This window comes from Scyliorhinus canicula, chromosome 6, assembly GCF_902713615.1.
Source record: "Scyliorhinus canicula chromosome 6, sScyCan1.1, whole genome shotgun sequence".
NCBI lineage: Eukaryota > Metazoa > Chordata > Chondrichthyes > Carcharhiniformes > Scyliorhinidae > Scyliorhinus > Scyliorhinus canicula.
The window spans coordinates 54,262,567-54,288,898 of NC_052151.1; the positions used below are offsets into that span (position 1 = coordinate 54,262,567).

Here is a 26,332-nt window from a genome sequence, read left to right on the forward strand (position 1 = left end):
ATACTTTCTGGCCATCAACAAGCTACATGCCCATGCACTGCGACTCAATGGTGGCTACCAATTAACATTTGCCAATCCATTTTAATACATGTCCAGTTATTTCACGATCATGGGGCCTTGTGTGGTAACCTATTATCTGAGATCACATCAAATCTAGGCGGGTAGGAGGGATAACCTTTAACTTCAGCAAGGCAAAATGAAAAGGGAAATTTGTGTGGGACATTTAATTGATAGAGTATGGTTAGTTTTCTGCCTAAGCCAAAGTTGAAAGTTACCTTCATCATTTATTGTCTCGTCCCCGTCTATTTAGTCCGTCAATTTCTTATTACATAACTGTGTCCACAGGATTGAGCCCAACTGATTCGACTACAAGGAGTTGCCTACTAGTATAGCTGAGTGCTAGAGATTATATTGGAAATCTGCCATTCAGTGCCACCAGTGCATCACCTGCTTGTAGTTTCACTGAAAGAGCTTGCTTATAATTGAGATAAATAATGTAAACTTTCACATTTCTGCCTTCGACTAAACCCATTTATACTATTTTTTTAAATACTTTATGCCCAATAGCTGTTCCCTTCCTCCAGCGTGCCACAAAATTGTCCCACTGATAAGTATGAACTACAGAATAATGTTTCACATCCGTTTTCTGTGCTTAAAGGTGTTGAGTCCTTGATTGAGGCATGGTTCTATGAATGCCAGTTATCCTCTTATTTTTCCAGACTGTGCAGGCAAACTATTCAACCAACAACCACAATATGAACTTCCAGTTTTGTGGACGTCCATGTCGACCTCGCACCAAACTCTTCAGTCATGAGAGAACCCACAGAAGACAATGAAGTCACTCCGGCTTGTCTCGCCCAGGAGTGCTAAACGTCATGCAACTGACCTTAATAGAGATCAGGAACATGGATTCTCTCTTTTCCCCTTAACTTCCCACAGTTACCTCCGCTGAGAGGAATTAATGCGGCACAGGATAGGATTCAATCTGGGCAAGTCCTGGTATCTCTGGCTTAATTGTTCACTGGATCAATTTGCTCAGAATTGGAGAGCTGAGATCATTTTCTTAGCAGCAATGAATACCATTTCACTTGTCAAAATGCTAAAATATAAAGTGCGTCAGAAGTGTGTACTCTGGGATTCGCATCCAGCATTAAAGTACTAGCATGTAAGCGCAGGATCGTGTGCAAGTAGTAAAACCATTCGCTGCACTAATGATTCAGTTCTTTATAATGAGAGAAAATGAGATGTTAGAAAATAATTACCAGCAGACTTTTACAAATATGGAGAAACTGATGTTATTCAGACAAATTATTGCTCCACATATCTTTGGCATGAACTTATCCATAGGGCAGAAGGTATGATGTGCCAAACTAGCCTACAGTTTCTACATGTTCGTTTAGCATGCAAGAAACAATACTTTTCACTGTATGCTAATACATGTGACAATAGAATCAAATCAAAAAACGTGATATAATGGGCAACACGGTAACACAGTGGTTAGCACTGTTGCTTCATAGCACCAGGGTCCCAGGTTTGATTCCCGGTTTGGGTCACTGTCTGTGAGGAGTCTGCACGTACTCCTTGTGTCTGCGTGGGTTTCCTCCGGGTCCTCTAGTTTCCTCCCACAGGCACTGAAAGATGTGCTGTTAGGTAATTTGGACATTCTGAATTCTCCCTCAGTGTACCCGAACAATGTGGCGACTAGGGGCTTTTTGCAGTAACTTCATTGTAGTGTTAATGTAAGCCTACTTGTGACAATAAAGGTTATTATTATTAATTTGGCAAATCTGAGGTAACTGACTGCCGGTTGAAATATCTGACCAGTCATTTGCACGTTAAGGACTGAAGCCCCTTAAAGACAAAACCACCATTCATGCTGTGGAAGAGTGGCCACATTTGGTGATAGGCAAAACAGTCCTTTTCAAAAGTGGTGAAGTTCTGCAGAGGAGAAAAATTATGCTTTTGTTCTGCAAAAGCAGCAACACATGAGATAACCGATCAGGGCAACACAAGACTCCCAGGAGTTGTAAACCTGGGAGCAACAAATGGAAAATGTTTTCATATGCTTAGTAAGTTGGCTGCTTGTTGAAAAGCAACTTCTTTTTCTGCTAGAATTGGTGTCGTCTTAATGGTACAGAATGATGAGAACATTGCTTTCTTTCTTACATAAAATATGCGGGAATAAATGCAATGGAGCATCATATGCATTTTATTTAATACATGAAGTATTACACAATGCAGTGCCCCCATGAGAAAGAGTATGGTGAGGTGAATTAGTCTTTTCTTGTCAACCAAGAAAGCCTGCAGTCAGAAGGTTGAGGTTTCAAATCCCACTCCATAACTTCAGCAGAAAATTCAATGGTATAGTACTCCAATTCAATACTAAGGAAATGCTGCACCACCAGAGGCGCAGACTTTAATATTACGTGTTGAACTGAGGTCCATCTGATCTCTCAAGCAGTCAAACTACTTCAAAGGAGGTGGGCCAACATCTATCCCCCAATAAACGTCATAAAAAATGGTATGGTCATGATCACATCGCGGTTTGCTGTGTTCTTTCCGTGTTTCCTACATAACACCAGTGAGTATACTGCAAAAAAAAATTGGACTTAGCTATGATATCACCTGTCTGCTTAAGTAATCATGGTAACATTAACCATATGTTTCGCTAGTGTCCTCTAAGGAAGGAAAATTTCTGTCCTGACCAAGTCTGACCTGCATACCTCTCCAGGTCCACAACATTGTGGTCAACTCGTACCTGCCCTTTGAAATGGACTAGAGAAATGGCGAGACCATGCAGACGCTGCGACAACGGATGAACAGACATCTCGCGACAATCGCCAGGCAGGAATGTTCCCTTTCAGTCGGGGAACACGTCAACAGTCAAAGGGCATTTGGCCTTTGATCTTCGGGTAAGCGTTCTCCAAGGCGGCTTTTAGGACGCGCGACAACGCAGAATCGCAGAGCAGAAACCTGTAGCCAAGTTCTGCACACATGAGTACAGACCTTAGATTCATGTTGCATTACATTCACCCCCCCCCCTTAGATTCATGTTGCATTACATTCACCTCCCACCTCCCCCCCCCCCCCACCACCACCACCATTTGGCCTGGCTTGAAACAATTCACACCTCTTTAACCTGTGATTATTCCTCTCTCTAATTGCTCCCTCAGGACCTGTAAAGACTCGCATTCAAAGTATTGTCTTGCATCATTTACTTTATCTATGTTTCTGGAACCCACCTCTGCATTTACCTGAGGAAGGAGCAATACTCCGAAAGCTTGTGATTCGAAACAAACCTGTTGGACTTTAACCTGGTGCTGTAAGACATTCTAGAATAAGAGACCACAGTTTTAGCCTAAGGGGTGGCAGATTTAGTCAGAAATTAGGAGGAATTACTTCACCCAAAGGGTTATGAATCTGTGGAATTCTCTGCCCCAAAGTGCAGTAGATGCGGAACGTGAAACAAATTTAAGGAGGATATAGATAGATTTTTAATTAGTAGCAGGATGAAGGGTTATGGGGAGTGGGCAGGAAGATAAGGGCAATGAGATTAGCCATGATCACATTAAATGCTAGAGCAGGCTCGAGGGGCTGGGTTGCCTTTTTTTAAATTTGGAGTACCTAATTAATTTTTTTACAATTAAGGGGCAATTTGGCGTGGCTGATCCACCTGCCCTGCACAACTTTGGGTTGTGGGGGAGAATCCTACGCAGACGCTGGGAGAAAGTGCAAACTCCACACGGACAGTGACCCAGGGCCGGGATTCGAACCCGGGCCCACTGCGCCACCGTGCCATCCTTGGGGCTGGGTTGCCTACTCCTCCTCCTAACTCTTGTGTTCTTACGTTCACATTAATATATGAATTGGGAGCAGGAGTAGACCACCCAGCCCCTCGAGCTTGTACCACCATTAAGGAATTAGGACAGAGACTGTGCTCTGGGTATAGGACCTGAATGTACATCACCAAGGATGACTCAATGGTACCACTACTGACCTAGCTGGCAGAGCCCTGAAGAACACAGCTGCTAGACTGGATATGGAGAACGTAGTGAGGGAACAAACAAGGGGGGAAAATCTGGTTGAATCATAGAATCCCTACAATGCGGAAAGAAGCCATTTGGCCCATCGAGTCTGGACCGACCTTCCAATCATTCCACTCTCCTGCCCACCCTGCCCTACCCTCCTAACCTAATCTGCACCTCCCTGGACACTAAGGAGCAATTTAGCATGACCAATCCACCTAACCTGCACATCCGGATGGTACGGAAGCACAGTGGTTAGCACTGTTACTTCACAGTGCCAGGGACCTGGGTTTAATTCCCGGCTTGCGTCGCTGTCTGCGCTGAGTCTGCATGTTCTCCCGTGTCTGTGTGGGTTTCCTCCAGGTACTTCAGTTTCCCCTCACGTCCAAAGATGTGCAGGTTAGGTGGATTGGCCATGCTAAATTGCCCTTGGTGTCCAAAACGATTAGATAAGGTTACTGGGTTATAGTGGAGGTGTGGGCTTAAGTAGGGTGCTCTTTCCAAGGGCCGGTGCAGACTCGATGGGCCAAATGGTCGTCTTCTGCACTGTAAATTCTATGATCTTTGAACTGTGGGAGGGAACCAAAGCACCCGGAGGAAACCTACGCAGACATGGGGAGAACATGCAGACTCCGCACAGACTGTCACTCAAGGCTGGAATCGAACCTGGAACCCTGGCTCTGAGGCATCAGTGCTAACCACTGTGCCGCCCTCATCCTCAACAGTTTACCTATCACAAATGCATCCATCCATAATATATTGGTAGGAGTAACCACCGTACAATCCTTGTGGAAGCAAAGTCCCATCTTAAACTGAGGTCAAGCTCATCTGGCACTGCCACACTATTAAATTGGATAGGTTCAGAATAGGGTTAGCAGCTATAAATGACATTAATGAGGTGCTGCGGGCAATTTGTTTTATTCCATCATAATCCATAACCTCATGGCCCAGCAAATCCCTCATTCTACCATTATTTTCAAGCAATGGCGCCAACACTGGTGCATTGAGGACTTCAGGCGAGCCTGTCAAGAGTAGTACCAGGCACACCTAAAAATGAGACCCAACCTGCTGAAGCTGCAAACCAAACTATATACATACTATAGAAAGCTATGTGATCCTTCAAACAAATGACCAGATATCAAAGCAAGCACTACAGTTCTGTCGCATCCTTTTGTGAATGGGGTTGGTTGGTAATTAAAGGATTGATAGAATCAAACCCATCCTCAATGATTGCAGATCCCAGCATCAGTGCAAAAGTCAAGAATAAAGTGTTTGCAACCATCTTCAGTCTGGATGATCCATTTTGGCCTCCTCTTGTGGCCTCCAGCATCACTGATGCCAGTCTTCAGCTAATTCAATTCACTCCAAGTCATATCAAGAAATGGCTGAGTGCACTGAAAAGGCTATAGACTCAGATAACATTCCAGCTTTAGTACTGAAAACATGTGCTCCAGAACAAGCTGCATCCCTAGCCCAGCTGTTGCGGTAAAGCTACAGAACCAGCATTACCTAATAATGTGGAAAATTGCCCAGGTACGTGCCATCCACAAAAGCAAAACAAATCGAACCTGACCAATTATCACCGCATTGTTTATTCATCAACAGAATGAAGAAAGGAGTCATCATCAATGCTATCAAGCAGCACTTATAAAGCAATAAACTATTGTTATGGGCCAGGGTTTAGAGAACACCAAAGTGTATCATGGAGTTCACTTGACCCACGACTTTTAATAGATTGTGGTTATGGGGAGCACAAGGGCCTACTTTACAGGTGTGATGCAGCAGAGATCTCAAGTACTTTTGAAACAAATCCATGTTTATTTATGAATCAAGTTTACACTTTATAAACCCAGTGTAAACATCTCAACAACTATCAACACCAATAATCCCCACAGATACAATATTCTATAAGTAACCCTTCATAACTTTCCTAACATCCATAAGACCAAAATACCCTTTTTACAGAAAGGCAGCAGGTTTAAGTTCTCTACAGAAACAGGTATTACTTTGAAATCCTCAAATAACCTGGAGTCAGTCTTTAGATTGTAGAAAGAGATCAATGCACCTTCTTTCTGTGACTGCAGTTTCTTCAAAAACTCTGAAAAAGAAACTAAAACACAGACACACACCAGCTTTTTTGCTCAAAGCAAAAGTAAAAGCAGAGTCACAGCTCAGCTCCACCAACACACTGACGTCACTGCATCTATTTGATAAACACCCGTTTCTTAAAGGTACATCCGCTACAGCTATTTGCTAAACATCCATTTCTTAAAGGTACTCTCACATGACACTATTCACTGAAGCTTGGAAGCGCAGGGTCGGATTAGGACAAGTGAGCATGGATTTAGTAAGGGGAGGTCATGCCTGACAAACCTGTTAAGAGTTCTTTGAAGAGATAACAAATAGGTTAGACCAAGGAGAGTCAATGGATGTTATCTATCTTGACTTCCAAAATGCCTTTGACAAGGTGCCTCACGGGAGACTGCTGAGTAAAATAAGGGCCCATGGTATTCGAGGCAAGGTACTAACATGGATTGACCATTGGCTGTCAGACAGAAGGCAGAGAGTTGGGATAAAAAGTTCTTTTTCGGAATGGCAACCGGTGACAAGTGGTGTCCCGCAGGGTTCAGTGTTGGGGCCACAGCTGTTCTCTTTATATATTAACGATTTAGATGACGGGACTGGGGGCATTCTGGCCAAGTTTGCCGATGATACAAAGATAGGTGGAGGGGCAGGTAGTATTGAGGAGGTGGGGAGGCTGCAGAAAGATTTATACAGTTTAGGAGAATGGTCCAAGAAGTGGCTGATGAAATTCAACGTGGGCAAGTGCGAGGTCTTGCACTTTGGAAAAAAGAATAGAGGCATGGACTATTTTCTAAACGGTGACAAAATTCATAATGCTAAAGTGCAAAGGGACTTGGGAGTCCTAGTCCAGGATTCTCTAAAGGTAAACTTGCAGGTTGAGTCCGTAATTAAGAAAGCAAATGTAATGTTGTCATTTATCTCAAGAGGCTTGGAATATGAAATGAAATGAAAATCGCTTCTTGTCACGAGTAGGCTTCAATGAAGTTACTGTGAAAAGCCGCTAGTCGCCACATTCCGGCGCCTGTCCGGGGAGGCTGGTACGGGAATCGAACCGTGCTGCTGGCCTGCTTGGCCTGCTTTAAAAGCCAGCGATTTAGCCGAGTGAGCTAAACCAGCCCCTATATAAAAGCAGGGATGTACTTCTGAGGCTTTATAAAGCACTAGTTAGGCCCCATTTAGAATATTGTGAGCAATTTTGGGCCCCACACCTCAGGAAGGACATACTGGCACTGGAGCGGGTCCAGCAGAGATTCACACGGATGATCCCAGGAATGGTAGGCCTAACATACGATGAACGTCTGAGGATCATATTCATTGGAGTTTAGGAGGTTGAGGGGAGATCTAATAGAAACTTACAAGATAATGAATGGCTTGGATAGGATGGGCGTAGGGAAGTTGTTTCCATTAGCAGGGGAGACTAGGACGCGGGGGCACAGCCTTAGAATAAAAGGGAGTCACTTTAGAACAGAGATGAGGAGAAATTTCTTCAGCCAGAGAGTGGTAGGTCGGTGGAATTCATGGCCACAGAGGGCGGTGGAGGCCGGGACGTTGAGTGTCTTTAAGACAGAAATTGATAAATTCTTGATTTCTCGAGGAATTAAGGGCTATGGGGAGAGAGCGGGTAAATGGAGTTGAAATCAACCATGATTGAATGGTGGAGTGGACTCGATGGGCCGAATGGCTTTACTTCCGCTCCTATGTCTTATGGTCTTAAGCTCCGTTTTAGGTTCGACCGGGACCACTCGACACGAGAACGCATTGCAGCCTTGGTCCGTCCAAGCATTGTTACAATGTCCTAGGGTAGTGCACAGCCAATTCCAGCCCCCTTGACCCAGAGTCACAACACAGGTGAATTAACCAATAATTCTTAGAAAAATACCTGAAGTCTTTGGCCCTCGGCTACCCAATAATTAGTCGCCAGGTTTGTAAATGTAAACACAATTACTGTTTATTTATAACAAGAACTATAATGAAATGTGCAGTAAATACTACTGGTGTATTATCTAATTCCTAATTCCCCAGTTTAACTTGCTCCCCCACGCTACACACACACACACGCAAGGCAGACAAATATAGAAGGGAAGAAAGGAGGTTAAAAAAATAAGTAAGATTTTTTAAAAGTTTTTGTTTCAAATGGGTTCTTCCAGCACCTTATTCCGCTTCAGACTTTACTTTCAGTTTGAGGTTTTTACTGTAGATTCCTTCAGGTCTCTAGTTTCAGAAATACAGCACTCACAGACTTTCTGGAGAGAGAGTCGGTCCTGGTCTTTTGCTTGCAGCCTGCAATGGTTTTCCTGTAGATTCATTCTCTGCAGCTTTATGGATACATCACTCACAGCCTTTCTGGAGAAAACATTGAGAAGAGAAAGAGAGTCCCTGTCTGTCTGCTACCCAGAGTCAAACTGAGCTTTTTTGGGAGTCATTCCAAGTGAAAATCATTCCACTGGGATAGGATCCAATCGCCATCTATTATTGGGCAGAGTGTGGTCTTTTGGCTAATTCATTGCCCACCAGCCAATCAATCAAACCGAGTCCCACCCCATCTCTATCTCTGACGCCGAAAAATCTGAAGCTCCTGTTCAAACTAGCAGAGGGTGGCAGAGTGTTCTCTCCTGTAATTTCTGAGTTCCTCATTCTATCTGCAGCTTCACTTAAAGATACATGTCCATCAATCACCCATAGATAAAAAATGATAATGGCAAAATAAAAGAAAGGGGAAATAAGGGAATAAAGAGGAAGGACCCTTACAACATATACAAAAGAGTTGAATTCAAGAGGTTAGATGAGATGACTGCCTTTAACATCAAGACAGTGTTTGACCGGATATGATTTCAAGGAGCCCTAGAAAATTGGAGTCAATGGAAATTGGGAAAAAGTCTCCACTGGTTGGTGTCATACCTAGCACAAAGGAAGATAGCTGCAGGAGTTCCGCCTGACAGTGTCCTAGATCCAACCATGTTCACCTGCTTCATAAAATTATCTTCTTTCTATCATAAGTGGCCATACAATGTTCAGTTTCATTTGCAATTCCTCAGGTACTGAAATAGTCTGTGCCTGCATGCAACAAGATTTGGACAATATTCAGACTTGGACTGATAAATAGCAAGTAACATTCATGCCACACAAGTGTTAGGCATTGACCATCACCAACAAGGGAGAATCTAACTGTCTCCCTGTGATATTCAATGGTATTTCCATTACCAAACTTCCTGCTATCAATATCCTGGGGATCACCATTGTCCAGAAATTCAATTGGACCAGCCACATAAATATTCTGGCTACAAAAGCAAATCAGAAGCTGGAATTTTTGGGGCAAGTAGCTCAGCTCCTGACTCACAATGTACAAGACACAATTCAAGAGTGCAATGCCCTACACACCATTTGAATGAATGAGTTCAGCTCCAACAACAGTCAAGAAGCTGATGCCTTTGAGGACAAAGCAGCTCACTTAACTGGCACCCCATTCACCACCATAAACATTAATCATTGGTGCACTGCATAAGCAGCGTGTACCATCTAAAAGATGCATTGCCATCAAGATGCCTTTAACAGCACCTTCCAAACTGGAATAACCAGGACAGCAGACAAATGGAAGCACACCATCTGCACTTTCCTCTGCAAGTCACGCACCATCCAGACTTGGAAATATTATCACCGCTCCTTCACTGTAAGTAGGTCAAAATCCTGGAACTCCCTTCCTAACAACACTGTGGGAATATCCATGCCACATGGTTGCAATTGTTCAAAAAGGGGGCTGACCACCAACTTCTCAAGGGAAACTAGGGATAGATAATAAATGCTGAACTTGCAGCCCACTGACGATTAAAGAATAATAAAAGAAAACCTGCCTTCAAAACTTACATGTATAAAGAAAAATCACAGGAGTGGTGCAGATATGCTGCAGTGACCCAATGTGAGCTACTAAATTCCACAACGGTAGAGAAGAGAACTGCAATTTTCCAAGGGTCAGTGTCGGAACCATTGCTCTTCCTGGGATATATCAATAACCTAGACCTTGGGTACAGGGCACAATTTAAAAATTTGCAGATGACACAAATTGTTCAAGCATTATGAACTATGAGGAGAATAGTGCAGACTTCTAAAGGACAAAGACAAGTTAATGGAATAGGCAGATGAATGGTGGATGAAGTTCAATGTGGCGAAACGTGAAGTAACTAATTTTGGTCGGAAGAATATGGAGAGACAATATAAAACAAAAGGTACAAATCCAAACAGTGTGCAGGAGGAGTAGATGGACCTGGGTTAATATGTGCATAAGCAATTGGATATGACGACAGGACAGATCAAAGCAAATAGGAGCATAGAATACAAGAGCTCATCTTGAGTATTGTGTCTAATTCTGGGCACCTCACGTTGGGAAGGATGTTGAAGGTACTGAAACAGGTGCCGAAAAGATAAATCTGGTTAAAGTCCAATAGGTTTGTTTCAAATCAGCAGCTTTCAGAGGGCAGCTCCTTCCTCAGGTGAATTCATATATTTTATAAGACTTTTTACTGTGCCCACCTCAGTCCAACGTCGGCATATCCACATCATGAAAAGATAAATGAGAATGGTAACAGAGATGAGGAACTCCAGTTATGAAGATGGATCAGAGAAGTTTCCCTTGAAGAAGAGACTTGATAGGGTATTCAAAATAACAAGTGGTCTGGGCAGCATAAATCGGGAGAAACTGTTTCAACTTGTGAAAGGATCGAGAACGAGAGGACACAGATTTAAAGTAATTGGCTAAAGAAGCAAAAACTACATGAGGAAAAGCTTTTTCTCGCAGCGAGTGGTTGAGGTCTGAAATGCACTGCCTGAGAATGAGCTGCAAGCAGGTTCAATCAAGGCATTGTTACCTGAAAAGCAAGAGTGTGCGGGGTTATGGGGGAAAAGGCAGGGGAATGGCACTGGGTGAATTGCTCATCCAGAGAGCTGGTGCAGACAAGATGGGCAGAATGGCCTTCTGCATTGTAACAATTCTGTGATTCTTTGGCGTTCTCTTCAAAATGTCAGTTTGTTGGTGTCCATATACCACTGACTAAAATAAAGCACTCCTCTACTGAATAAAAAACAATACGTATGAATAGCCTTCTATTAGTCACAGGAGAGGAAAATCACTGTCTCATTCAATCTTCTGAACGAGTCAAATATATTGTAAATAGGTTCTGAAGTTTGGATAAAGCATCATTGCTGCATTCAGCTATTACTCAGATAAAAAAATTCCATTTAGTGCCTGCTTTATGCTTTGGACTCCTGCTCATACAGAATTGGCTGAATTGCTAAACTCATTTTACGTGGGACAGCAGAGAAATTAAGCATTCATTTTGTTGAACAATAGAGGTTTGCAGCGCAGAAGAAGACCACCTTAATCCACTCTAAATTAACTGAACTATAATAATTCTTCCTGTCCCCTTTCTTTGCTTCAAACATATACACATTTTTTCCTTTAAAGATGTCATGGTTTCCACTTCGGCTGTTGTCTGTGATAAGGCTTTTCCACGCTCCAGCATTCCTCTGGACTGCATTCAGATTAGGGGAGGCAGTGTTATTGGCACTGGACTAATAATCCAGAGACCCGGGGTAATGCTCTGTGAACCTGGGTTAAAATCCCACCAGGGCATATGTTCATATCTGTATTCAATAAAAAATCTGGAATTAAAAGTCCAATGATGACCATGAAACCATTGTCGATTGTCGTAAAAACCTATCTGGTTCACTAAAGTCCTTTTGGGAAGGAAATCTGTCATCCCTACTGGTCTGGCCTACATGTGACTCCAGACCCACAGCAATGTGGTTGTCTCCTAAATGCCCTCAGCGATGGACAATAAATGCTGACCCAGCGATGCCCACATCCCATGAAGAAATAAAGAAAGAAACGCCAGGTCTAAATGGTGAAGGTACTAATCAATTGTAACATTTATTCACTGACTGAATTCTCCAATTCAAATTTGATTTAGGTGACATTAGCATTCATGGCGAACAGCTCCTGGCTAATGATTTTTCTTTATCCTTTCACAGGATATGAAACATAACTGGCCAGGCCAGCATTTATTGCCCATCCCTAATTGCCCGTGAGAAAGTGGCAGTGAGCCACCTTCTAGAAGTGTTGTAGTTCATGTGGTGTAGGTTCACCCACTATTCTGTGAGGGAGGGAGACCCAGGAATCTGACCCAGCGACAGTAAAGGAACGGTGGTGTATGTCCAATTTAAAATAGTTTGGAGGGGAACGTGCAGGTGTTGGTGTTCCTGTACATCTGCTGCCCTTCTCTTTCTTGGTGGCAGAGGTGGCGAGTTGAAATGACCACATCTATGCTGAAGGGTGACAACATTACACGTTTATTAAAATCAACAGGTGAGTATTGGAAATCATACTGTTAGTTATCCTAGAACTTCCCTAAAAGCACTGTGAATGTACCTCTGCACCACATTGACAGCAGCAGTTCAAGAAGGCGGCTCACCACCACCACCTTCTCAAGGGCAATTAGGGATGAGTAATAATAATGCTGGCTGAGTCAGTGATGCCCACATCCCATGAAAGAATAAGAATATAATGGAATGTGACTTGATGGCTCATTGAAAGCGATCCATTTAGTCATACTCCCTAGCCTTTCTTTTAGTCGATCATTGAATGTGAGCATCTTTGGCAAGACCTGAATTCTTTGCCCACACCGAGCCCTGCAAATGTTGTAGCATTTTTTATTTCAAGGGTTTGTGATGTTTCTTACTGGTACTTCAAAGGGCACTTTTATTGGTCTGCAGTGAAATGACTTTTTTTCAATTTAGTAGAAAGTTATGAAATAATTACTTTTTTTTATTCCTCACCTGTCTACAAAATTATGAGGGGCATAGACAGTTTGGATAGTCAGAGAATTTTTCCCAGGGTAGAGGGGTCAATTACTAGGGGGCATAGGTTTAAGGTACGAGGGGCAAGGTTTAGAGGAGATGTACGAGGTAAGTTTTTTACACAGAGGGTAGTGGGTGCCTGGAACTCGCTGCCGGAGGATGTGGTGGAAGCAGGGATGATAGTGAAGTTTATTTATTTATTTATTTAAAAAAAAAAAATAATTTAGTGTACCCAATCATTTTTCCAATTAAGGGGCAATTTAGCGTGGCCAATCCACCTAGCTTGCACGTTTTTGGGTGTGGGGGCGAAACCCACGCAGACACGGGGATAGATAGTGACGTTTATGGGGTATCTTGACAAATACATTAATAGGATGAGAATAGACTTCCGGTGGCGGCGATGTCCGAGTGAGCCGCACATTCGGCGGGCTCTCACTCCGGTGGGGCTGAGCAGCTGATTCCCCGCGATAGCGGCACCACGGGGGCGGCAAAAAGGCTGCCGCGGAAGGAAGAGGAGAGCGGGCTGCAGCGGATGGAAGCGTGGGAGGCCAGCAGGTAGAGGAAGAAAGAGAGAGAGAGAGAGACGGAGGCAAGGAGGAAACTGACCTGAAGGGTAAGATGGCGGACCCACGGACCTTCCTTCCTCCAGGACAAGGGGGGGAAAAAGTTTGGAGTTGCTGAAGAGGGTCAGCTTGGACCCACTTCAGATGCCCAGAAGGTAAGATTTAAGGAGCTGGGCGGAGGAAGGCGGCAGCGAAGGTGCTGAGGAGCGGGCTGCGGCACATGGAACAGCGGGATTCCAGAAGGCAGAAGAAGAAGGAGAAAAAGGGACAGAGACAAGGACCTGAAGAAAATTACCTGGGACCTAAGATGGCGGACACACGGGCCCCGGACTCAGCAATCCAGCAGGCGCTGGATAACATGCTCCAGGTAATGAAGTCCAGTTTTGAAGCGCTGAAGCGGGACAGCTTGGACCCAATCCAGAAAGCGGTGGATCAGCTGAACCAGAGGCTGGACGCCCAGGATGTTAAAGTTAAGGAGCTGGGAGAGGCGGTGGAGGAGCAGGCGGATGCGCAAACGGTTGCAGCGCTAAAAGTTGACGGCCTGAAAGAGCGGCAGAGAAGACTGCTGGACAGAGTGGAGGAGCTGGAGAATAGAGTCTGCAGGAACAATCTGAGAATGGTCGGCCTCCCGGAGGGGGCTGAGGGAGCTGATGCTGCAGCGTTTGTAGCAGACCTGCTGAAGCAGCTGAAGGGGGCCGAAGCCTTCCCGCGACCGCTGGAGCTGGAGGGGGCACACAGAGTGCAGGCAAGACAGGGGCGGCCGGGCGGACCCCCCCGCCCGATGGTGATTAGGTTCCACAGGTTCGTGGACAAGGAGCGGGTGCTGCAGTGGGCAAAGAGCGCCAGAAGCAGCACGTGGAATAACAGTGTTCTCCGCATTTATCAGGACCTAAGCCAGGAGGTGGCTCGGCAGCGAGCAGCCTTTAAGAATGTCAAGGAGGTGCTGTTCAAGAAGCACGTGAAGTTTGGTCTGCTGTTCCCAGCTCGGCTATGGGTCACGCACCAGGGTCAACACCACTACTTCTCCGAGCCCGAAGAAGCGATGATTTTGTGAGGGACCTGGGGCTAGTCCCGAAAGGAGGCCCCAAGGACGCGAGTTAGGGCCCGAGGATTTCTGTGGGAAGGAACGCCGAATGTGCCTGGACTGCTGCTCAATGGTTTGCTGGGCCAAGCGGAACATTTGAGACTCTTTCCTTTGTTCATGGACATTGGTTTAGGGGGTTAACCCCCCCCCCTTTCCCCCCCCCCCCTTTTTTTTTGTTTTTTGTTTTTTTTGTGGTCTCTCTTGTTTCTTATGGGGGGGGGGGGGGGGTTGGGTATATATTTATGTGCTTTTTCTCTTTTTTTCTGTGGTTTTTTTTTCCTGTTTGGGCTGGTTTGTGCTTTCTGTGCAGCTCGCGGAAGACACTGGAGCCGGCTTGCCCCAGTGGGTGGGGAGGAGGACGGGGAAACAATGGGAATGAGACAGGAAGGCGCCGGAGTGTTGAGTCACCGGGCTAGCAGATTGGCTAGTCAAGGGAGTCAGATGGGGGGGGAAGTTACAGCCAGTAGATGGCAGGGTGGCGGTATCGGGGGATAGGGTTAGGGGAGGGGGGGGGGGTGTTCTGCTGACGGGAGAGGGACTTGAAATAGGCACTGGAAAGGAGGTCGAGGGTGGAGGCAGCCAAAGGGCGGGCCAGGAATGGCGCGACGCACGGGCCAGGGACCGGCCCGAGAAAGGCTATGGCTGACTGGCGGGGTGGGGGGGGTGGGATGTGCCCCCCGACCAGGCTGATCACCTGGAACGTCAAGGGACTGAATGGGCCGGTTAAGAGGGCGCGGGTGTTCGCGCACTTGCGGGCCCTGAGGGCGGACGTAATTATGTTGCAGGAGACACATCTGAAAGTGTCGGACCAGACCAGGCTAAAGAAGGGCTGGATTAGCCAGGTCTTCCACTCGGACTTGGACTCGAAGTCCAGAGGGGTGGCAATCATGATCAACAAGCGCGTGCAATTTGAGGCAGAGGGCATATCCGCAGACAGGGGGGGCAGGTGCCTGATGGTACGGGGCAGACTGGAGGGGAGAAGAGTGGTGCTGGTGAATATATATGCCCCGCACTGGGATGACGTGGACTTCATTAAAAGAGTGCTGGGGAAGATCCCGGACTTGGATTCTCGCAGGCTAATAATGGGGGGGGGGGGACTTTAACATGGTCCTTGACCCGGCTTTGGATCGGTCGTGTCCCAGAACGGGTAGACTCTCAGCAATGGCAAGGGAGCTGAAAGGGTTTATGGAGCAAATGGGGGCAGTGGACCCCTGGAGAGATAGACAGCCAACAGGAAGGGGCTACTCGTTTTACTCGCACGTCCATAAAGTATATTCCAGGATAGATTTCTTTGTACTGAGCAGGGACTGTATGGGGGAGGTAAAGAACACGGAATACTCAGCAATTACCATTTCAGACCATGCCCCGCATTGGGTGGACCTGCAGTTCGGGGGAGCGAGCTATCAACACCCGCAATGGAGGCTAGATGTGGGACTGCTGTCGGAGGAGGGGGTCTGTGAGAGACTGCGGAAATGCATAAAAAATTACCTGCAGGTGAATGACACAGGGGAGGTCTCAGCGGCGACCTTGTGGGAGGCGCTAAAGGCAGTAGTGCGGGGGGGAGCTGATTTCAATTGGGGCCCACAGAGCCAAGGCAGACCGGGCAGAGATGGATAGATTGGTCAGGGAAATGGGTCGGATAGATGAAGAGCACGCGGAGTCCCCGGGGGAGGTTTTACTCAGGGAGAGGCAGAGACTACAGGCGGAACTGGGGGCACTATCCACGAGCAGGGCCGTGGAACAGCTTAGGAAGGCGAGAGGAGTGGTGTACGAGCATGGGGAAAAGGCTAGCAGACTGTTAGCGCAGCAACTCAGGAGGAGGGAGGCGGCCAGGGAAATAGGTAGAGTGAGGGACGAGGGGGGGCGCAAAGTGGAGGACCCGGCAGAATTGAATAGGGTATTCCGGGACTTCTATCGTAAGCTGTACACTTCGGAGCCGCCGGAAGAACCGGAGGGGATGAAAAGGTTTCTGGACAGGTTAACATTCCCAAAAGTTGGTGGGGGGCGAGTGGAAGAGCTGGGGGCCCCGATTAGAGTAGAGGAGGTATTGGGGGGCCTTAAGGCTATGCAGTCGGGGAAGTCCCCGGGGCCGGATGGATACCCAGTAGAGTTTTATAGGAAGTTCTCTGAGCTGGTGGGCCCGGTCTTGGCGAAGGTTTTCAATGAGGCAAGGGACAGAGGGACCCTGCCGCCGACAATGTCACAAGCCACCATATCTCTGATATTGAAGCGGGGTAAAGACCCGGAGGCGTGCGGGTCCTACAGGCCAATCTCCCTGATTAATGTAGACGCCAAGCTCCTGGCAAAAGTACTGGCGGGTAGAATGGAGGACTGTGTACCGGAGGTGATTGGGGAGGATCAAACGGGGTTCGTGAAAGGTAGGGAGCTGGCGGCCAATTTGAGGAGATTACTCAATGTGATAATGATGCCCCTGGCGGGTAGAGAGGTGGAGGTAGTGGTGGCAATGGGCGCCGAGAAGGCCTTTGACCGGGTGGAGTGGGACTATCTATGGGAGGTGCTCGGACGGTTTGGGTTCGGGGAGGGATTGGTGGATTGGATCAAATTATTGTATCAGGCCCCGAGGGCCAGCATCAGGACTAACAGAGAAGTGTCGGAGTACTTTAGGTTGTACCGAGGGACCAGACAGGGCTGCCCGCTCTCCCCGCTGCTGTTTGCGCTGGCCATAGAGCCGCTGGCGATTGCACTGAGAGCCACAGAGGGTTGGAAGGGGATGGTGAGGGGCGGGGTTGAACACAGGGTTTCTCTTTATGCAGACGACCTGCTCCTGTACGCGTCGGACCCAGTGGCCGGGATGGGAACTATCCTGGGAATGCTGAGGAAGTTCGGCCAGTTCTCAGGATACAAATTAAATACGGTCAAGAGTGAAATGTTTGTGGTCCAGGCAAGGGGCCAGGAGAACAGATTGAGAGGGATACCGTTTAGGCTGGTTGAGGAAAATTTCCGGTATTTGGGAATCCAGGTGGCACGAGACTGGGGCAGGCTGCATAAGTTAAATTTCGCCAGGGTGGTGGAGCAAATGAAGGGAGAGTTTCGGAGATGGGATGCACTCCCGCTGTCGCTGGCAGGGAGGGTGCAGACGGTAAAGATGACAATCCTCCCTCGATTTTTGTTTATTTTTCAGTGCCTCCCGATCTTTATCCCACAGTCCTTCTTCAAAAGAGTTAACAGGATGATCATGTGCTTTGTCTGGGCGGGAAAATCCCCGCGGGTGAAGAAGGCGATGTTGGAGAGGAACCGCAGCGAGGGAGGGCTGGCTTTGCCGAGTCTGATCAATTATTACTGGGCGGCCAACATCGCTATGATAAGGAAGTGGATGGTGGGTACGGGGTCTATTTGGGAGCGGGTGGAGGCGGCTTCATGCAGGGGCTCCAGCTTGGAAGCCCTGGTCACGGCTCCTCTACCGCTGCCGCCGGCCAAGTACACCACCAGCCCGGTAGTGGTGGCGACCCTGCGGATATGGGGCCAGTGGAGGAGGCATGTGGGGGAGATGGGGGCGTCTGTCTGGGCGCCAATCTGCGACAACCATCGGTTTGCCCCCGGCAGTATGGATGGGGGGTTCCGAGTATGGCGGCAAGCAGGGGCGGGAAGGGTGGGTGATATGTTCCTGGAAGGGAGCTTCGCGAGTTTGAGGAGCTTGGAGGAGAAATTTGGGTTGGTAAGGGGAAATGATTTAAAAATACCTACAGTTGCGGGACTTCGTTCGTAGACAGGTCCCATCTTTCCCACGCCTCCCGCCAATGGGGATCCTCGACAGAATAGTCTCTAGGAGGGAAGAAGGGGAGGGCAGAGTCTCGGGTATATATAAGGTGCTTATGAGGGAGGAAGGGTCCCAGACAGAGGAACTGAAACTTAAATGGGAGGAGTTGCTAGGCGGGGAAATGGAGGATGGGCTGTGGGCAGAGGCCCTGAGTAGGGTAAATTCGACCGCGCCATGTGCTAGGCTCGGGCTGATCCAATTTAAGGTCGTTCACCGGGCCCATATGACGGTGGCTCGGATGAGCAAATTTTTCGGGATAGAGGACAAATGCGCTAGGTGCGCGGGAGGACCAGCGAACCACGTTCACATGTTTTGGGCATGCCCTGAGCTGAGGGGGTACTGGGAGGGATTTGCGGGGGTCATGTCCCAGGTGCTAAAAACAAAGGTGGTGATGAGTCCAGCGGTGGCAATTTTTGGAGTTTCGGAAGACCCGGGCGTCCAGGGGGAGAAAGAGGCCGATGTTTTGGCCTTTGCTTCCCTGATAGCCCGGCGACGAATATTATTGGCGTGGAGGGACTCAAAGCCCCCGAAGACTGAGTGGTGGCTTGCGGACATGTCAAGTTTCCTGGGGGTGGAAAAAATTAAGTTCGCCTTGAGGGGATCTGTACAGGGGTTCACCCGGAGGTGGCAACCATTTATTGACTTCTTTGCGGGAGAGTGAGCGTCAGCAGAGGGGTGGGGGGGAGGGGGGGGTAGAGTAGAGTAGGAGGGAAAGTATGGCGGGTAGTACCGGTGGGAGGGGAGCGGGCTTGTGCAATATGTTACGATGGAAGTATTGAAAGTACGTGGATGTTTGCACATTTTTGCCTTTTTTGCTTTCTTTGTGATGATGTCTGTAACTGTTATAAAGCCAAAAACTACCTCAATAAAATTGTTTATTAAAAAAAAACAGGATGAGAATAGAGGGATACGGACCCCGGAAGTGTGGGAGATTTTAGTTTAGACGGGCTGCATGGTCGGCGCAGGCTAGGAGAGCCGAAGGGCCTGTTCCTATGCTGTACTTTTCTTTGTTCTTTGTTCTAAAGCTATTTTTGACATACTCTACTGTCCCTATAGGGTTCATTGGTTCTATATAGTGTATAGTAGGTCAAGCACATGAAAGTGCTATGGTTTGGCATGAGGGGGACCACATAGAGTCATGGGGTGTGTGTGAAAGAGCACAGATTGTCATGGGAGCATAAGGAGAACCTTCTCAACTCACATTCACGCAGTCTAAGATTCACAACTTCTCTGATGGATCGTGAACCATGGACCTTTAAAAACCTGGTACGAATCCATGAAAATTGCAGAGAATGACATGTCTCCATAATAGAGCTGGCCAGTGGGGAGTGCTGGATGTGGGCTTTTGACAAGATCCAACCTGCAACCTTTAAAAATCACCTAAATTTCAGACAGTCTGAGAATGTGATTGAGAATCCCGGAATCGGGACCCACCCACCATTTTAAAGGGCACCCAAGTAATAGAATCATGGAACCCCTACAGCGCAGAAGGAGGCCATTCGACCCGTCAAGTCTGCACCAACCACCAAAGGAGCACTCTACCTCAGTGCACTCCCCCATCCTATTCCTATAACCCCATGCATTGATCATTCCCAACCCACCTAACCTGCACATCTTTGGAGTCATCCCGACTCGGGCCAAACCTTTACAGAACGTTTCAACTGAGATCTAGATTTACCTCTAATCTCAATCATACGTTATCTTAGCCAATTTATTTTTCCCAGGTTATACACAAATTATTGTTGCAATAAAATGTTATCTCCAATATGGACCGTTAAGTCACAGATTTTGACCTCTTAATTGTCACTGATCTTGGTTGTTTCTTAGCTCCTTCTTTGATTTTACTTCTTATTTTCCTATCACTATATGTTTCCATTTCCTTCTGATATTTCTCTTTTTTTTTTCTCACCCCATATTCTATCCCCTGGATTTATTCCTGTCTCTTTTATTAGTGGAAAAGAGAACATTCTGTGTATGTGAATTTGAGCATTTGGTGAAGGCAAGGCTTGGAGGCAGCAGGGGTGAGGTGAAGTACATAATTGTCCCTGTGTACTTCGGGCGTCTTGAGCATATCTACTTCGCTGAAGGATTCTATGGAGTGATGTCGGTTATAATTACTCATTGCAGCCACTCATTAAGGATTGAAAAGGAGATTCCTACAGAGGAGACAGTAAACATGATGGGTACAAAATTCAGTAACACAGCGTCTCTTCTACTGCCATTACTGATGCCTACCTTCATTTCAATGGGGCATAATATGTCCCTGGTCATTTTCTTAATGGTCCGCCTGATGTTCTGCAAGGATATGCACACACCTAAGTGTTTTTTCTACTTGTTTCACGACGACAATGTATATCTGTATATAATGCCTTTGACGTAATGAACCTTGCCAAGGTGCTTCACAGGGTCATTATAAAAACAATGTATGGGGCAGCACTGCAGTGCAGTGGTTAGCACTGCTGCATACGGTGCTGAGGACCAGAGTTCGATCCTGGCCCCGGGTCACTGTCCTTGTGGAGTTTGCCCCCAAAAAGATGCACAGGGTAGGCCATGCTAAATTGCCCCTTTAATTGGAAAAAAATAATTAGGTACTCTAAATTTAAACAAAAATTTTTTTAAAATAAAAACAATGTATGAAGTCAAGTCACGGAGGGAGATATTAGACCTGATGGTTGAAGGTTGGTCAAAGTGGTAGGTTTTAAGAAGTGCCTTAAAGACAGAAAGCAAGGTGAAGAGTTGGAGAGGTTGAGGGAGTATTATGAGCCCAGACCAGACCTCAACTATGGCTAGGATACTGGCATGAAACCCTAATATTTTAGTTTATTTGAAAGACTGTGCAGAAAAAAAGATTTGTTCCAGAAGTGATGACATAAAGAAATAGGGCTTGGTTATTTTTAAAACAAAACTTTATTATAAACACAATATTGAACTTTTAATTTCACACCCAGAAAAGAACAGTTTACAATTATCCTTGAACACAACTATCCAATTTCCCATTAAACAAGAAAAGAAATGTAGAGCTCTTAATGCAGTTTAAAATTTGCAGGGCATAGAGTAATACTTGCAGTACAAAACTGATTCTGGCTCTTGTTAGAGCTCCTTCATACTCTGGCTGAATATATTCAAATAGCTTCTTCAACTTGGTTGTTTCAGCCTCTTTCTTGTCCTCAGAGAAGAATGCTCAGCCTTTATAATATTATTACTCTTTCTTCTCTATCCTACTGGGAAAGAAAACTGCCTTTATCTATGGTCTAAAAACGCAAGGATTGGCAGAACAGACTTCACTTCCAAAAGAGTTTCTCAAAACCATGTCTCTCTCATTCCAGGATCAGGAATCCTACTCCCAGATGAATTCTAGGTATCAATCCCCCCCACTCAACTGCATCACTCATGCGACAACATTTTAAAATGTAAACACCCTAATTGTACAGAAAGTGCACTCAGTGCCTTAATGGCACTATGCCAAGAAGTTCGATCTGCCTGCCTGGTGCCAGCAGCAAAGGCAGGTGGCAGCCACCCTAGCGTCTGCCACTGCCTTGCTCATCAGATAGACATGGAAGATAAATTCTTCAGAATGAGGGTAACCAGGTCAAACAAAGGTAATGCAGATATTCTAGTGCATTCCTTATTACATAGACCCCTATAGGAGTATAATAGGTCTTTAATTGGTAGCGATAAGGTTGTCCCACTAGTATTTTGAAAATCTCCCGTAGGCATCAGAATGCTGAGATGACCTCCAGGACTACAGGTCGAGATTCTCCGCACTCCCGACGGTGCGGAGAATAGCGTGGCTCGTAAAATTTTACGGCCACGCTGTTCCGACGCCCTCCCGCTATTCTCCCCCCCCCACGCCCAACTCCCGACACGAATCGCTGCCGCCGTTTTTTTACGGCCATCAGCGATTCACAGCTGTTCGATGGGCCGAAGTCCCAGCCCTTTAAGGCTGTTTTTACGAACGGCAAACAGACCTGGTCTGGCCGTTCGTAAAAACGGCCGTAAGCTCTCGCTTTTTATAACCATGGCACCGATTGGCACGGCAGTACCACGGCCGTGCCAAGGGTGCCATGGGCCCGCGATCGGTGGGCACCGATGCCCGCGCACTATTTGTTCTTCCGCCGCCCTGCAGTATCCATTCGCGGGGCGGCTGAGGGGCATCCCGGCCCGCGCATGCGTGGGTTTCGCGCAAATACGCGATGACGTCATCTGCGTATGCGCGGGTTGGAGTCTTCCAATCCGCGCATGCGCAGCTGACGTCATATGACGCGTCAGCCGGCGCTAACTCTGGCAAGCGGGCTTAACGAAACTCGTTAAGCCCGTGATGCCGGAGTTTACGGCGTCGGGCTGCTAGCCCTGACCGGGGACCAGAATCGGTTCCCGGTCAGGAAGGGGGGGGGCTGGCATCAAACCCGCCCGGATTTGACGCCAGCCTTACGATTTCTCCCGGTTTGGGAGAATCGCGCCCACAGTTTTCAAATTGAACCTGCATTGAGTCCTGACCCCACCAACATTTGAAAATCCAGTCTTAAGTGTCGGAAAGTGTTTTTTATGGTCATTAGGTGAGTTGTGCACCTAACTTCTACAAGTAAGGGGCAGGAAAGGCAGTGCCACAAGCTCTATAGCATGATAAAGTAGCGGAGCAGAGGCAGTGTTGAGGGCAAACTCTGCACCATCCCCATTACCAAGTTGGAGTGGGGCTTGAGTGCATCTTGACAGTAGCTGCCTAGCAAGTGAGAAAATGCACCCGCATATTGGTGTGCATGTCCCATTAAGCACTCTCCTGTACAGCAACGTATCTTTGTCCTCATCTAAGTCAACTACATCAGTACTTGTCAGCTACTTCACCCTTTGATGAGCTGCCATTGAACCACTCTTTAACCTTAGCACGGTACCACCCACTCGATCCCTTGTGACTCACCACGTCCTGATCCCAAACTGGGGCTGGTTTAGCACAGTGAGCTAAACAGCTGGCTTGTAATGCAGAACAAGGCCAGCAGCACGGGTTCAATTCCCGTACCGGTCTCCTCAAACAGGCGCCGGAATGTGGCTACTAGGGTCTTTTCACAATAACTTAATTGAAGCCTACTTGTAACAATAAGCAATTATTATTATTAAGGTTTATTCAGGAGATTTTGCTCAGAAAATAGAAGGTGGAGGCAGAAATCTTTGTATCGTCATTGACTACAGATGAGGTCCCTGGGGACGGGAGATTAGCCAATGTTGATCCTTTAAGAAGCACAGCAGAGATAATGCAGAAAAATATAAGCCGGGAAATTATTGGAAAAGATTCTTAGGGACAGGATTTACTCACATTTGGAATCAAATAGACTTATTAGCAGTAGGCAGCTTGGTTTTGTGAAGGGGAAGTCGTGTCTCACTAACTTAATCGGGTTTTTCGAGGAGGTGACGAAGATGATTGATGAAGGTAGGGCATGGACATCAGTAAAGCCTTTGACAAGGTCCCTCGTGGCAGACTGGTACAAAAGGTGAAGTCACACAGGATCAGGGGTGAGCTGGCAAGATGGATACAGAACTGGCTAGGTCATAGAAGGCAGAGGGTAATGGTGGAAGGGTGCTTTTCTGACTGGAGGGCTGTGACTAGTTGTGTTCCGCAGGGATCAGTGCTGGGATCTTTTTGTTTGTAGTATATACAATTATTTGGAGGAAACTGTAGCTGGTCTGATTAGTAGGTTTGCGGATGACACAAAGGTTGGTGGAATTGCAGATAGTTAAGAGGATTGTCAGACAATACAGCAGGTTATAAATCGGTTAGAGACTTGGGCGGAGAAATGTCAGATGGAGTTTAATCCGGACAAATGTGAGGTGATGCAATTGGAATGTCTAATACAGGTGGGAATTATACAGTAAATTGCAGAATCCTTAAGAGTATGGACAGAGAGATCTGGGTGTACAGGTCCACAGTTCACTGAAAGTGGCAACACCGATGGATAAGGTAGTCAAGAGGGCATACGGCATGCTTGCCTTCATCGGTAGGAGCATTGAGTATAAGAATTGGCAAGTCAGGCAGTACAGAACCTTAGTTGGGCCACATTTGGAAGATAGTTTTCAATCCTAATCGCCATACTACCAGAAATATGTGGAGAGGTTACAGAAGAGGGTTACCATGATGTTGCCAGATCTGGAGGGTATTAGCTATGCAAAAGGTAGGATAAACTCGGATTGTTTTGACTGGAATGAAGAAGGTTGAGGGGCGACCTGATAGAGGTCTACAAATATATGAGTGACTTGGACAGAGTGGAGAGTCAAGGCGCTTTTCCCCAGAAAATTACGCCGGTGCTAGCCCCTTAACGGTCCTTGAATCGGTCCAGGTGCAGCACCTGTTTTGCTGTTGTAGAAGTCCATGAATCCTGCCCCGGCATCAACACTTAGTCTCGGAAACGGAGAATCCTGCCGCAGACCTTTGTGCATCACGATAGTGAATAGCGGCTGTGATTTTGTAGCCACATTCATTTTTAAATACGTCTGTGTTAGATTTATTTACTGAATTTTTGAGCGCCAGAAACTCCAGCAAACAAGTCTTCAATCAGAGGCAGTGGATAGTGATCTGTGCACAATACCAGATTTATCGTTGTCTTGAAAACTCCATATATCTTTACAGAGCCATCAGATTTTAGTATGGGAACTATTGGTGTAGCCCAGTCACTTGTAATAACTGGTTCAATGAATCCTTTTTAAACCAATCTTTCTAGCCCTTCTTCAACTTTTGGCCTGATGGCACATGGGACAGTTCTGGCTTTGAGACATTTCAGTGTCTTGTTTGGCTTAATTTTGAGTTGGACTTCAACTCCTGTCATTGAGCCCAGTGAGTCTTCAAACACCTTTTTAGACCTTTTCCAGAAGTTTCTGTAGGTTATTCTTTGAATCAACCACTTCCCAGTTGAGTTAAATTTTTCCTAACCATGCTCTACCAAATCAAGTAAGAAAGTTTCCACGGATAACGTGGAGAGGCAACTCCACTGTTTGTCCATTTACTTCCACTTTTACCATAATGTATGCTTTTAGTGGCATGACCTCTTCTGGGTACTTCTGTGAAATAACATTTGATGTTTTCAGTGGCAGATGCTTTAACTTGTGGTTATAGATTGTCTCCGGTATCAATGATACAGCCACCCCCATATCCACTTCCATTTTGATTTGGTTACCATCTGACCTTAGGAATACACAGAAACATTATTGATTGACTCATAACGACAAGCCACCTAGTTTCAACTTTTGAAGTAATTTGGGGACGTCATCTCCTGAACTTTGTCTATCATCTTGTAGACTCGACAAGTAGGCATAAATGCTTTCTTCCTTTTGCACATCTTAGGTTTTGGCGAAGTTTGCCATGCCCAACATCCTTTGACAATATGGCCTTTTTTGTCACATTTCTTGCACGTACTTTCTCTACTCCAGCATTCCCCTGCTGAGTGTCCATCTTGTGCACATCGATGACATGATTGTACCCTGCAGACTTGTTTTTGGCAGTCTCCATCTTGTGGATCTTCCCTCCAGCTCCTATCTGTGAAGCATCTTTTTCTGCTAGTTCCATTGAGGTGGCAATTTTTACAACAGATTTAAGAGTTAAATCACTTCCAGTAAGCAGCTTCCTCTAAATAGCTTTGTCGCGGTGTCCTATTACAAACCTATCACAAAGGGTGCCATCTAGTTGCACCAAACTCTCAGTATTTTGCTAACCTTCTTATGGCTGCCTCAAATTGTAAGATGCTTTCAACTTCTTCCTGACCATGGCGGTGGAATCCAAACCTTTTTGCTATTATAAGTGGTCTTCTTGTGAAATGTCCTTCTGGAACCTTCATCAATTTATTGTAGGTCTTATCTCCCAACTTTATTAGATGAAATAGGTTTTGCAGTAGAATCATAGAATCATCGTAGAATCATAGAATCCCGACCGTACAAAGAGGCCATTCGGCCCATCGAATATGCACTGATC

General features: G+C 46.4%; 1 long non-coding RNA gene across 1 annotated transcript in view; it reads left to right on the forward strand.

Moving 5' to 3' along the window:
* LOC119967149 overlaps window positions 1-26,332 on the forward strand; it is an 86,358-nt gene that overhangs the window by 28,728 nt on the left and 31,298 nt on the right. The window contains exon 3 of the long non-coding RNA XR_005460927.1: window positions 2,732-2,912. This is a non-coding gene — a long non-coding RNA (uncharacterized LOC119967149). The remainder of the gene's footprint in view (window positions 1-2,731; window positions 2,913-26,332) is intronic.